Genomic DNA, 15,460 nt, shown 5'->3' with positions numbered 1-15,460 from the left:
AATTTAGATTAAAAAGGCTGCTCTAATGTGCATATAATTTTTAAAAATCCATCACTGCTAACTAATAAATAGTTTGCTTTGATTGCAAACAAATTTGTCATTTCTGTTTCTTTATTTTAAAGATGAAATATGGTGTAAAGGAAGCTCACAAGCAAATGGCTTCCACAATTTCTTGGACATAAACTAATTGTCTATGTGTCATTAAAGAAATGTCTTCTTGTTTGTTCATTGGACCTTGATAGGATGCTTTTCCACAGCAAGCAGTGCAAAGGACAGTGGAAATGTCCCTGGTTTCATTTATTCTTGATAGAACCAATATTAACATAACGCATTAGAAATCTGGGTGTTCAGTCAGATGCCATGTTCTCTTTCCGCAGCTTTGCGTGTTACCTGAAGTTGCAATATTTGTTGCTTACAGTTCACTTTCTTCAATCAGAAATTATCCTGTTCTTTTATTTCACACATCTATCTTTCACTGTGTTAATGGCAGCAAACTGAAATACTTTAAACATTAGAGGATTTATGATCTGGTGTAAATTGTTCCTTTGGCCACTGCTTCCTCCACAGCTTCATTATCGCCAGTGGATTCCCTAATGAGGCAATGCTATTTGAGTGCTTTGGGATGTCAGGCTGGACCTGATGCAGTTTATGCCTGTTCTTCATGACACCCAATGATGAACATACCCATTGCAGCAGACAATGTGTTGAGACTAATTTCTAAAGAGTGCTATGTGTGAATACTCATCTCATAGTTGTGCCCACTAATTGTTTGGAAGGACTCCACTCCCCAACATCTGTAAGAATCCCAGCATGGGATATTAAGTTGTCAATGCCAGCAAATCATTATCCAAGTGATGTACAATTAGTGATGGTACCAAGTTGGTTGTGTCCACATTTGGGTATGCTGCATTGTTAGCCTTGCTCCAGAGACCAATCAAACAGTTAGCCTTCTCATTCAGCATCACCTCCATTCCAGAATCCTTAAAGAGTTGTGGTCAGTCATTGGGCTGCTTGGTCATTTAATGGAAATTACAAATGGATTGATAGCATACTGATTATGCTGCCAACCAGAAATTGAGAGACTAATATACTAATGAACCAGAGGAAGTTCAAACCACTCAATGACAGCATTGTGAACAGTGAACCTGAAGCAGTTGGAATTTGTAAAGGTCTTGTTGAGAGGTTCTCAACCATTTTTTCTTTCCACTCACATACCACTTTAAGTATTCCCTATGCTGGTGCTCTGTGGTTAGTAAGGGATTGCTTAAGGTGGTATGTGGATGGAAAGAAAAAGGTTGAGAACCACTAATCTACATGGTCAAACCAAAATGCATACAAATAACCTTGAATAAAATCTGGAATGTGTACTTTAATTACATGTGAATTGTTTGATTAGAAATTTAAAACAGGGGCAAATAAAGTGTCTTTGTCCAAAACATTATGGAGGGCATTATATATCTTTGTTGATTCGTCTCATCTTCATAATTTTGTATCCTGCTTTATGTCTTGAACAAACTTTGCTCCAGTATACTCAGTGCTTTCATCCAAGTGCCACAGCACTGATGTGTTTCACCAATGCATGTCCATCTGAAAACAACCTATTTATGCTAACTGGTTAGCTGGGACTCCATCCTTGTTAATACCCCTAACCCACTCCCAAGGGACCACAAGCCCCTACTTTGTCCACTAATATATAGCATCTTCTGGAAATTCAGAAACATTTAATTACTTATTTCCCTTTATCTACCCTGGCTGTTATATCTTCAAAGAGCTATGAAACTTGTTAAATGCTTTTTTCCAGAACTACTTTCTCTGCTTGATTAGATTCTGATTTTCTAAACAACTGACTGTTTAATTAATTTATTCCATTGTTTTCACTATGACAGGTTTTAGGCAAACAACCCGAGCATGTTCTATACAAATTTTGAGTTATGTTTTAGGGTGGCTAAGCTGGAGGCATCTCAACTACTCAGGGTCCATCATTTCTGGTCCTACTCTCGTAACCAGGATCAGGATCCTGAGAGTCAGAGTCACTTAGACTGGGCTGACGTAGGCTAGGCTACAGGTAGAGTGTGTTTGTGATTCCTTCTGTATAACTTTTCTGAGTGAACAAGATTTGGATTCCTTGCAACTCCTTACCATGCCTGTTCAGTTGTAACCTTGTGAGGTCTGCAACCTGACAACCTGTCCTTGCTGAAGTGGTTGGCTTGATCTGTCATAGCACAACTTTTGTGACAGTCTCTTATTGAGAAGCTTGGATTTTACCTCTTGTGGCTTCGGCATACGAGATTCAAGTAGCTTCCTTGAGATGGAGAGTAGTGTGTGTTTGCCTTGACATTAGTCTTTGTGCAGGAGACCCTAGTGTCGTGGCATGTTTCTGAGATTTAGGAGAGATTTATCCATGAGTTGCTTGGTGCTACACACAGCTCAGCTAACCCATTAGATTGGAAATACTCTGAGCTGCTGTGTAAAGTCTCACTGTACAGCAAAGTCCTTGTAAACTGTCTGGCATTGTCTGATTATGAGGACATATGGTGCTCCATGAATTTAAAAAGTGTCTCTTGAGTTTTGTGATGACTATTGGTGAAGTAACATCACGAAGCAGGTCAATCTCACACCAGCCTGAATACAAGTCCACTAGCACCAAGTACTGCTGACAGCACCATTCAAAGATATCTGTTCCCACCATCGACCAAGCCAGGTCTGGAACTGGATGAAGGAGGAATGGTTCCTTTTTCTAGTGTGGTTTTGTGCTGTTACAGACAGAGCATGACTATCTCCTTGTTGATGACATCTATCATTATAGACAAGTCAACTATGCCTCTTGCTCTCCATTGAGTTGCTTCTGCACCAAGATTCCCTCAGTGCATAATGCTATTGTAGTCCTTTTGTAGTGATCCAGAATTGACAGCTTTCTGGCTTTTCATGATAGTTCATCTCTGAAAGGAAAATTAGGACGAACAGCATGTGGAAGACTATGCTGTTTCTTGGGCCACTCATGTATGATGATAGCGATAAGTGCAGGGTTGTGTCATCTGCTGTGTGTAACTCCTCCGAGCAAGAAGAGAATATGTAGTTGACTGTCATCACGTCAATGTTGTCTTCCTCATCAGCTTGCTGAACTGTGGAACGCCTGGGAGCTCGAGAGTGTCAGCCAGGTACATTAGTTTTCTGCTTTTATACACGAAGATGATGTACTTTTGAAGTCGTAACATCATCCTTTGTAGTTTTTCCAGTGATGCATGTATGGGTTTCTTCAGTATAGTGAACAGGGGCTGGTGGTCTGTTTTTATGATCACCGGCTTGCTGTAAATATAATCATGGAATTTTGAACATGCAAAAACCACTGCAAATAGCTTTTTTTTCCAATCTGAGCATATCTGGCTTCTGTGTCAGTTAGTGTTTGTGAAGCATAGGCTACAGATTTTCCTTCCTGCAATCAGGCTGCGCCAAGTCCATACTGTGAAGCATCACTGGTCAGTGTCCCCAGCTTACTGACATCATTATAAGACAACCAGTGGACAGGACATGTGCTTCTTTAGTGCTTCAAAAGCATTTTGCTGCTGCTCATACCAAGTCCATTCATTGTCCTTGTGTAGTCATTGTCACAGTGGAGCTGTCAGCTGGCTGGAATTGGGAATCAATTTTCCAAGATAGTTGACCATCCCCAGAAATCTTTGCAGAGCTGGGTCATCTCCTGGTACTGGCATTTCACTGATTCCTTTTGTTTTGGAGGGGTCGGCTTTGAGGCCTTCACATGTGAAAACGTGACCTGGTTCAGCCAGAACCTGCACTTGAGGGGATCACTGGTCAGTGCTCAAGTTGGTGTCGTGTTCTTCCGTTTTTTTTTCCTCCAATTATTATGTTGTCGACTATGATTGCACCGGAATATTCAGTAAAAATCTGTTCCATGGAGTGGAGGAGCATTTCACTGTCAGAGTTGAGTTGGAATGGCATCCATAGAAATCTGTAGTGATCAAAATAAGTGCTGAAGGTAGTTAGCAATGATGATTTGTGGTCAAGTGAAATCTTCCAAAAGTTCCTCAAATCTAAGATCAAAAACACAGTTGCATTCGACATTTGCGCACCCACTTCCACAGTGAGCATAGGGTGATATGGCCTTTTCAGAGCAGCCTACATGTCTCTTGGATTGATGTATATTCTGATTTTTTTTGTCTGTCCTTTTTGTTGGTGGAAACCATAGAAGACACCCAATGAGTTGGCTCAGAAACCAGAGTGATGACACCCAATTTCTGCATCCTTTTGAGCTCAGCTTTCATTCTGTCCTTCATAGCCATAGGAACACAATGTGCAGGATAAACAAATGGTCTCACCTCCAGGTCCAATCTCATGGAATAGGTTACAGGTCCCCAGAAAAAAGTCACTGTATTCAACTTCAATTTGATGACAGATTATCCTCAGTGGGGCTTAACTGGTGAACATCTTTACTGAATGAGACCAGCCCCATTTGAATACATGCTCTAGACCTAACAGTGGCAGAACATCCTCATGAACAACAAAAAAAAAAGCAATATGTATAGGCGCCCCTCAAGGTAGCATTCAACTTAACGATAGCAACTGTTTGGATTTTGCTACCCCAATATACAGTAAGGCTTGTGGATTTAATGCATACTCTTATTTGTTCTTCACTCTTTACTCACTCAAATGCCTTTTTTGACAGTATATTACACTTGGAACCTTTGTCAACTTTCATTTTAACTGAAGTGCCATCAACTTGCATAGAGACAAAAGTTTTCACCATTTTCCTTTATCTGCAGCAGTTGAACCAACAGCCATTTGCAGAGTTCTACCATTGACATAGCATGCCTCGTCTGTATTGCTATCAGCTTGGTCTGGTTTTATCTGATGAACAGTTCTCCTAGGTCTCTGCCTATTGTAGGTCTGTTATTTGAACTTGCTGCATTTTTTTTAATGATTCCATTTGGCACAGTTATGGCACAGATAGAGATAGCCTTAGTTAATGTCAAATTAAGGTGTACTAGCACCTTTCTCATATTGTCATTATTAATACCACAGACTAGTCTATATCTAATAAGCTATTCAGAGAGAACTCCAAATCTGCAGCTTTTTGATTTGATTCTTAAATCACTGACATATCACCAACTTTCTGATTTTGTGTGTTGAACTTGTGTCTTTCCAGAGTAACGATGGTTTGAGTTCACATCTCTCTAAATTTTATCTTGAGGTATTCATGATCCTCTGAATTTCGTGGGAACGAAGATTGGTCCTCTCGCCAAGATTTCTCACTTCCCCCGCTTACACGAAAGACCATTTATGTTCAATGGCCTCTGGTCCCGCTAAATAGAAGAGAATGTATGCTTGAATACAGGCTGGCTTGTCAGAACAAAAATATCATATTCTTGTTCAAAGATCCTCCAGTTTTCAGTGATGTTACCGTCGAAGAAAAGTGGGTCTGGCCTCTGGAAATCCATCCGTCATATTCACCATTTAACTGTGCTGTCGTGGCTGGCTTAGTTGTCCTCTCTCGAAAGAAAAAACAAATCCTGGGCAAAAAACATTAACCTTGAAAAGTCAGGGACATCCCACTTCTGACACCATGTTGCATGTTTAGATAAATGAAAGCAAGTGGTTTAACTTCAAACCTAGTTTATTAAATATATTCATCAAGGATGCAAAGTAACAGAACATGGCCACAGTGCGCCAGCATAAGGAATCCCACAGAACCCCAGTAACCCAGAAATACAGAATATGTTCTACAGTCACTGAAATCTTGGCTGCCGGCCATGGGTGGACACTGGAGGCCTGACTACAATGAGACGTGATCAATGCTGGAAACCAGGTTCATTTGATATTCAGTACTTGTTAGTTGTAATTAATTTACTCATTAGTGTGTTGTTCCTGTAGGTGGATGAACACTGTTTATCCCTTGCATTCCCAATCAAGAGTTGAGAGTGTCTAGCCGTGATTCTTTGCGTATAAAGTGTAGTTATTTATGTATTATTCTGGGTTAGTCTGTGAGTGTGTACCCTTTTGTGAGTTCTCCTGTGTGCAAACACATGTTCAGCCTTGATTATCTTTGAACCCATCAAACCTATTCTAAACAACTCCTCCACTTAGATATCCTCTGGTATTTGTGATTGTTGGCCTGGGAAAATGGTACCGACTGTCCACCCTATCTATCCATGTCATGATCTTATACATATCTATTAAATGTCGTCTTATCCTTCATCATTGCAAAGGGAAAAGTCCCAGCTCTGTCAACTTTACTTCATAAGAAATATTATCCATTCCAGGCAACATCCTGATAAATTTCCTTTGCACTCTGAATTCTAGGAAAGTTTGGAAGATCACATCCATCATCTCAGCAACAATGTCTTTCAAGATCCTAGCAAACAGGCCATCAGGCCCTGGGTCATGTTTACTTTCAAACACAATAGAGAAATCTTTTCTCAATTGATTATCATTGTTTTAGCTTCCTTTATTTAGCCCCCCCCCCCCCCCCCCACCTGACTTTATACATTATTGAAATACTTATACACTCCCACAATTATTTCTTTGGGTTTTTAAATAAAAATTATTCTATTGTCTCTTTACCTTTTGCTCTGACTAGTATCTTGGGTGGGTGTTGAGAGAATGTTTCCATGTAGGAAGAATTTGAAAACAGGAAGCTGAAGTGCAAGTTACTAAGGAGCTAATTTTTGACTTCATGAAGGGAAACCTCTAGGTGTACAATCCAGTGATTATTGGGAAATCAGATGTGGGGAGGGTGAGCAGATTCAAGTTCTTGGAAATCACTATCTTGGAGGATCTTTCTTGGACCCAACTAATGGCATCAAGAAAGCATGTCAGCACCTCTTCCTCAGGAGTTTGTGGAGGTTTGGTCTGACATCATAAACTGCCAAATTCCTACAGATATTTGGTGGAAAGGGTGCTGATTGACTATCATGGTTAGGTATGGGGATAACAATAGCCCTGAGCATCAACCCCTCCAAAAGGTAGTGGACTCAATCAAAGATATCATAGGTAAAAACCCTCTTCACCATTGAGAGCATCTACAGGGAACACTGCCATCAGAGAGCAGCAGCAATCATCAAGGATCCACTTCACCCAGCTCACACACTGCTCTCGCTGCTGCCATCAGGAGAGATTATAGATGCCACAAGACTCAGCTGCTACCCCTCCTCCATCAGACTCAACAACAAACTCAATTGGGGTCTCATTGAAGGATTCTTGCACTGATTTTTTTAAATTCTGTTTCCTAGTCAGTTTGTTTACATTTCTTTATCTATTTATATTTCTTTGTTTACTTGTGTACATTGCAGATTTTTTGTATTACCAGCAAGTGGTAATTCTGGCTCGCCCATAGAAACAAGAATCTCAGGGTTGTATTTTCTTTTCTGACAATAAATCTGTATCTGAACAAAAAATCTTGATTGGCAATCCAATGCTTTATTGAGAGAGCACAGCTCTTGACATTTCCATAATTTGGATGGCATATGAATTTTGCCAATGCATATTAAGTGAAACTCCAATATTCTGCTAATTGTTTGGAATTCTCAATGGTTTAACATCTGGCTTGTCACAGTCCCTACACTGCCTCTACACACCAGGGCCATGGATCCCAAGCTCCCCTTGAACACACTGGGGCTCTGGTTCCTCTATTTCCTTGAAATTTACCTTATTATTGTACCATAGCATTATGTAATGTTGAAACTTAAGAGTCTTAGAGTATTAACTGGAATGACATTTAAATCTGAAAAATCTGCCTCTTCAGCAACTCCAAAGATTCAAGCATGCTGGACTTTGGAATTTTACTGTAGGTACAATTGGACAATTGTGATGAGAAGAAATGGAAAAATTCTGTGACCTAATATGTATCAAATATAAAAAAATGATTCAATGTTTTTAAAATGTTTGAAATATATTTTCTTAAAATCTTTGATAATTAATTCAATGCATTACCTCATAAACCCCATTGAAGCTAGTCAGCATTGACTATTGCCATGGCTACATCACTTATCGGGGTGTGCATTGCCATTTCTGCAAGGAGGAATTCTTCTGCTTATTTTGGCTAGTTGTGGATTAACCATCAAAACATGGCATGGGTGGTTTTCTGATACAGTTATGGAGGATGAACTAGGGGAGAGAGGGGTCCTGTATCCCAGAGTTCTGGTAAGCCATAAAGAACTGGCAGTGGGAAGAGGTCACTGATAAAAATCAATGTGTATTATGTGCTCAAGATGTGGGTGCAATGTCAAAACATGTCGTCAAGGTTAGTGAATAAATCAACAAATCCCATCCCCTAACAATTGAAGCACTGACTTGAACTTCTTACTGCTGTACACCCTCATTGCTCAATGAACAATAATCCTTATTGAGAGCTCCTGCCAACATTTGTATGCCCAACTACAGCTCCTACTCAATGCCATTCAAGTCTCGCAACTTAAACACATTCTGCTATTGAGCTACACCAAGCACATTGCAACACAAGCAGCAGACAATTTTGCTTTCAGCATCTGACATAGGAACAAAGGAGCATGTGTTCCTTTGCCACTCATCTGCTGGCAATTGGGTGCCATCTTTCCAGGAGAGAAAAAAAGACAATGAATAAATGCCCAACCTCTCACCTGCAGTGAGTGCAGTTGCCACTCTAGAAGAGGCTAGAGACAGTGCCATGTTGACCAAAGATGTGTCCTCCTTTCTATTTCTCCTCCTCACTACCCCCCCCCCCCCACCCTTATCCCACTATATTTTCTGATTTACACCTGTGGACACCTCCACTCTCCACTTAGCCTAACTTGATAGGGCCTGACCAAGAGACCAAATCCTTTACTGGCTGAAAATGTGCACGACAAATTGTGGACAAACTTGGAAGAGAATGGACATTCTTAATGCTGAATAAACTACTCTATGCAGCCCCTTTCTGTTGCTCTCATTTGTTAGATTAATTCATAACCTGGAAAGATTGTGAGGTATTTAAAAAAAGTATTCATGTCTATCACTTCACTCTTCATCCATCAATATTGCTGTGGGAGAGCAAAACAAAACACTGCAGAGGGAAGACATCGGAAATAAAAATAAACCGGACTGAAAATATTCAAGGGGTTAGGCTAAGGACATACTGTAAGATTAATGTTTCCACCTGCTATCGTTTTGTCAGAGCTTGTTCACTAAAAAAATCTGGCAAAGTGTTAGGAACATTATGTTATACCAGTTGTGATAAAGTTTGAAACTATCTGTGCAAAATGTTGCCCACCACCACCCTTTTCTGCATCTGAAAAATTAATCTGTTTTTTCTCTTTCTCAATTCTGATGAAGGGTCTTTGACCTGACCTGTTAACTCTGACTCTCTTTACACAGATGCTGTCTGACTTCAGTGTTATAAAGAGATATGGCATGGAAGGCGGCCTGAATTTGTGACACCCATCAATCATTCATTTGCACATTTTTAATCAACTTCCTCAGATTTTTACTGACACACTGGGGGAAGTTTATATTGGTTAATTCACCTACCAGCCCCCACATATTTGGGATGTTGGAGAACACACTGGAGCAACAGGGGAAAAACCATGCCATCACAAAGAAAATGGGCAAACTCCAAACAGAGGTGGGGATTAAAAACCCTGAGGCCAGGATCTGATTTCCTGCCAAAAACTTTTTTTTAATTTCACTGCCTCAGTTGCACACCATGTTCCTCTCCAATGTCTGGAAATGACAATAAATACAATTTGATCTAACGTGTTAGTAAATATTTCAACCTGACACCCATCTCATTAAGCAAAGTTACTTGTATTTTTCTGCAGCACATGAATGCACAATTAGCACAATAACTAATGACACACCAACCCTCTTTTCAATCTTCTTCAGCATGATGCTGAACCAAGCCATGAAAGACCCCAACAATGAAGACGCTGTTTACATCCGGTACCGCACGGATGGCAGTCTCTTCAATCTGAGGCGCCTGCAAGCTCACACCAAGACACAAGAGAAACTTGTCCGTGAACTACTCTTTGCAGATGATGCCGCTTTAGTTGCCCATTCAGAGCCAGCTCTTCAGCGCTTGACGTCCTGCTTTGCGGAAACTGCCAAAATGTTTGGCCTGGAAGTCAGCCTAAAGAAAACTGAGGTCCTCCATCAGCCAGCTCCCCACCATGACTACCAGCCCCCCCACATCTCCATCGGGCACACAAAACTCAAAACGGTCAACCAGTTTACCTATCTCGGCTGCACCATTTCATCAGATGCAAGGATCGACAATGAGATAGACAACAGACTCGCCAAGGCAAATAGCGCCTTTGGAAGACTACACAAAAGAGTCTGGAAAAACAACCAACTGAAAAACCTCACAAAGATAAGCGTATACAGAGCTGTTGTCATACCCACACTCCTGTTCGGCTCCGAATCATGGGTCCTCTACCGGCATCACCTACGGCTCCTAGAACGCTTCCACCAGCGTTGTCTCCGCTCCATCCTCAACATCCATTGGAGCGCTTACACCCCTAACGTCGAAGTACTCAAGATGGCAGAGGTCGACAGCATCGAGTCCACGCTGCTGAAGATCCAGCTGCGCTGGATGGGTCACGTCTCCAGAATGGAGGACCATCGCCTTCCCAAGATCGTGTTATATGGCGAGCTCTCCACTGGCCACCGTGACAGAGGTGCACCAAAGAAAAGGTACAAGGACTGCCTAAAGAAATCTCTTGGTGCCTGCCACATTGACCACCGCCAGTGGGCTGATAACGCCTCAAACCGTGCATCTTGGCGCCTCACAGTTTGGCGGGCAGCAACCTCCTTTGAAGTGCCCACCTCACTGACAAAAGGCAAAGGAGGAAAAACCCAACACCCAACCCCAACCAACCAATTTTCCCTTGCAACCGCTGCAATCGTGTCTGCCTGTCCCGCATCGGACTTGTCAGCCACAAACGAGCCTGCAGCTGACGTGGACTTTTTACCCCCTCCATAAATCTTCGTCCGCGAAGCCAAGCCAAAGAAAAAGAATGACACAGAAGCTCTATATCAATCTAAAATTAGGTAGAATATGTGCAACAGTGATGTTGATCGAGATTTGGTTCTGCTAATGTGTCCTGGTTGTAGTTGGCAAACCTTGCCATTTTCCCATGAAACTTTGATATGTTTCATTTGGCAATGGATCTTTCGCCGAGGTTAAGCTCTAAAATGTCTCTCCCAAATGCCTCAATCATTAAAAGTTGTGAATTTACCTTTCATTTCAATGAGGTTTTCAACCCAAGATAAAATAATAATGTTAAACATATTTATCCCTGCAGATTAAGACTAAATTTTGTCAATAAATTTGTTCAGTTAGCCTGAAATTATCCATTAAAATATATTTTTTTCCAAATTTATTTGCCTGACTTGTCTCAGTATTTGTTTCAGCCTTTCTTCCTAACAGTCCTCCTTTCATTTTATGAGGGCAGCAGAATCTTAGTTCAAAAATTATTTTTAAGCAAACATTCCTCTTCCAGCTCTTCATAGCTGTTCATCAGAATTTTCCAAAGTTCCATGCCAGTATGATCATCGAGTGAGGGGAGAGATTTGCCAATGAGGAATAAGATTTAAATTACACTTCAAATCTGAATTGCTGTTTTATATGCCTCAAAGTTAAGGATAGCAATATTGGGAAACTTTTCACTTGTTACTTTAAATATCAGAATGCAAAATAGCAGTGGAGGGAATAATTAAACCAACTCTTCATGGGAAGGAAATTATTAAACCATCAGCTGTTCTCAATTTGACATATTCATGAACTGAATCAAATTAAATGGAAGCTTGAGACCAAATAATTTTTGGAAGAGAATGCTCAGGATCTCCAGGCATTTGAGGGGAACTTTGGAAATGATTCTTAATGCAGAAATCTGAAATAAGCAGATGGCAGCACCCAAGTAATACATATTATCCATGTTTGGTTACACCTAATGCATAGCTGAATTCCAAACTAAGCCTTCAGTTGTCTGTTGAAGGTGATGGCAAATACCAGATGACATGTGCTCCAAATTCTAAATATAGAACACATTTAGGAATATTAACCTTGCACAAATTCATTCATAGCTTTGACAATCACAAGAATGTTTGTCTCCTCTAAATAAACAAAAATCAGTAAAGCAAGTGACAAGTCAGAGTAGAAAATGTGCATCGCATAGATTTACCACAGCACACCTGGGACAAAAGCCACAATCAGTGACTTTGAATACTTGCATGCCATTTTACCTGCTCATGGGACTGTTTATTGATATTGTTATTTTAATCCTAAATTTATATAAACAGAAATTCTTTAATTTGTATTATACTCAATAATTATTAACTGATCATTAACAAATGGCTTGTAGATGACTAATGAAATCTTAAATATAAGCAAGTTGCATTTGACTATTGTTCCATTGTTTAGAAAATGCACTGTGGACATTCACACACGTGTCTCTCTGAACTATTTTTGACCAAGGATAGAAAATCGAGCCTTCTGCAGAATAATTATGGCAGCATTTTGCTTTCACATTATTGAAAAAAAACAAAAATTATTCAAGCTTCTTTTGAAAAAAATGACATACCATTTCCATGGAGATTCTGTGATCTCCAATTATCTCCTTAGAACAGTGGCTTGGCCTTGTAAATAGATATTTGTAATTAAACACTCGCATATTTGAAATGATTGTCTTTGATCTTGATCTCAAACTACTTGATGCTTACAAGCGATGTCTTTGATCTTGATCTCAAACTACTTGATGCTTACAAGCGATGTATTGACCCGGGATTGTGTGAGGTCAGTTAGGCTTCAGAAAAATATGGTTGCTTTTGGGCATTTTTTTTTTTAGTTTCACTCCAAGTTTTGGCAATACAGAACTTGAAGACTCTTCCTCTCTTTATCAGCCATTGAACCAGATGCCCAAACTTGAATTCTCTTTAAAGCATCCACTTTCATTAAGCTTTTGGTTAGCCTATTAATATCATTTTCTTCGGTTTGATGCCAACCTTTCTCTGCTTTAGTGAAGAACCTTTTAGCGTTTAAAAAAAAAAACCATCTATTTAATACTTCTGGATTTGTTTTAGTGCTTTTTGGGCTGTTTATTGATAATGTAAACTTTGTCCAGGCATGAAATCCTCTGATGACTGCACTCCTGTGACTTTACCCTCTACAACCCTCCTCTCTCTTTGTAACTCCCATAACTGAACACACTCACATGACAATTGCTGACCTGACACAACTGCTCAAAGTATTAAACTTTCACCTCTGGTCTAGAAGTGTTTAAAGCATGGTTAATTTTCATTTAAGAAATTGTTTAGGGAAATAATTATGTGGGGGGAAAAAAATAACATGGAAATGTCACTGTAAAGTGACAATTTATAAATCTATATTTGAAATCCTATATTTTAAGGTCTCTGTCCTTCACACTTTCTATCCTGAAGGGACTGGCTTGGAACATGGATCTCTTATTTTCTCCCGCTGATTTTGGTCAACCTGCTGATTTCACTCAATCCATTGATTGTGAGTTGCTGCAGATTCCCCAAAGGCTGGTGGTGAAGCTGTCCTTGCTGGAACTCAGTGCTCCTCTATAATTTGATCCTGGACTTCCTAATAGAGACCACAGTCTGTCCAGGCCTGTAGCAAAATAAAGAGTACTGTTACACTAATCACTGGCACACCTCAGGGCTGTGGGCTTAGCCCACTCCTGTTCATGCTAATGAACAATGACTGCATCACCAGATCCAGCTCCAACAGTGTCATCAAGTTTGCAGATGACACGACAGTAATCGGCCTCAGCAGCAGCAATGATGAGTCAAACTACAAAGAGGTGGAAAATCTCGTGAAATGGTGCGAGTCTCAACGTGGACAAGATGATGGCGATGATCATGGACTTTAGGAGGGCCAGGAACAACCACCCTCCAATAAACCAACAACTCTGTAGTAGAGAGCATCAAGTTCCTTGGAGTTCATTTAACTTGTGGCCTATCGTGGAAACTCAACATCTCATCACGTGTCAGGAAGGTGCAACAGCTACCATCAGCCACCATTATGTCAGCCTTCTATAGGACCTCTATCAAGAGTGTCCTGGCCAGCTGCATCAAAATGGTTGCTGCTCAGAAATGGATCAAACATCAATCTACATGATCACTGGAATATCCCTCCCACCCCACATCAATGTGATCTACCACAGTAGATGTCTGAAGATGGGATGGAAAATCATTGGGGACCTCTTCCACCCTGCACACAGCATCTTTCAGCTGCTCCCTTCAGGGAAGGGATACAGAGCCAGCACCACCAGGCTGAGGAACAACTTCCCACTGGCAGTGAGAATGGAACTACTGACACCAACCATTGAAACTCTTATTTGTGCAATATTTATTCATTTATTTATTTATTGTTATAGATTATAATACTTGTCCTGCATATGTATTTTTTGTCTACAAGTGTGTTATGTCTGATTGTGTGTCTCAGTGTTTTTCACTGAGGACAAGGGAACGCTCTTTCTTCAGGTTATACTTTTACAATCACATGACAAACTTAATTTAACTATTTTGAGATTAGATAATGTCAGATATTTTTGGAATATACAAACCCATGCGTTTGTCTGTTTGGAGAGCTTTTTGATTTTCTACAGAAGTGATGGGGCTCCCACAAGCTTGTCTATCAAATAAAGGGAATTGGTTGAAGACGACATCTAGGTCCTTCATTTCTCAGGAGATTAGACTGCTGATTGAGATCTAACCCCAGAACCTGGATGAGGTATCGATACTGATCCTCCACAAATTTGATGAGCCAGACAGGAGTGCAGCATCTCCATGGGACCATGTAAGGTGGCTGACTGACTGTGGGGATTTTCTGATAGATAACTTGGGATAGGGCCAGCAGACACCTTTTTCCATAAAAGTCTGTGCAGGAGGATCCTCGTGGTCTGGCATTTCTGGGTGTGATCTCGTGTGAGTGATGTACTCCCGTGGGCAAGAGTAGAATTAACAATTTTAAAAGTCAGGAGTCAATTTAGAAAGTCAGGAGCAATGAGCAGCTGAGAGACAAACTAAAATTTCAGGTGTTTTAAGTATGAAATGTGGAATATAGGATGTGAAATAAACGATAATAGAGAATATTGTAAGTGAAGAGGAGTATGAGGTAAAAAGTTTTAAGAAAATGAGGTGAAGGGCAAGCTGTAGGCCACCACATCGGTGGCCTGTATCGTGGTCTGTGCTGCCAGTGAACTGACCCAAGGGATGAATTTTGGACATTACCCACCACTGAACTCACCCAAGGGGTGAAGTGTGGGCTGTGCCGATCCCTAATTAGTCTTAGAAAAGAGGCAAATAATGGACCATGTCAAAGCTGTGAGTGAGGTGTCCTTCAACAGAGCGTACTTATCCAGTATGTAGATGACCCACTGCTGTGCACCCCATCTCTTACTGCTTGCTGGGAAGATAGCAAAGCTCTTCTTAAACTGCTGGCCGAGAAAGGACAAAATGTCCAAAGCGAAGC

The 15,460-nt window shown here is 40.6% G+C and overlaps 1 protein-coding gene across 6 annotated transcripts in view; it reads left to right on the top strand.

The window, feature by feature from the left end:
- Positions 1-15,460, top strand: part of LOC138757972 (uncharacterized) — a 36,439-nt gene that overhangs the window by 12,351 nt on the left and 8,628 nt on the right. For 3 of the 6 annotated variants that reach the window (XM_069926178.1, XM_069926176.1, XM_069926175.1), the window contains exon 1: positions 7,975-8,154. The exons of 1 other annotated variant lie outside the window; for it this stretch is intronic. The gene's annotated coding sequence lies outside the window, so the exon portion shown is untranslated. Of the gene's footprint in view, positions 1-5,142; positions 5,822-7,974; positions 8,155-9,342; positions 9,847-15,460 lie in introns of those variants that run through there. 2 more of the 6 variants (XR_011354016.1, XM_069926177.1) reach the window with 2 other exon arrangements.

The sequence above is a fragment of the Narcine bancroftii genome, chromosome 3, assembly GCF_036971445.1.
Source record: "Narcine bancroftii isolate sNarBan1 chromosome 3, sNarBan1.hap1, whole genome shotgun sequence".
In the NCBI taxonomy this organism is placed as follows: domain Eukaryota; kingdom Metazoa; phylum Chordata; class Chondrichthyes; order Torpediniformes; family Narcinidae; genus Narcine; species Narcine bancroftii.
This window is presented reverse-complemented; position numbering and strand designations above follow the sequence as displayed.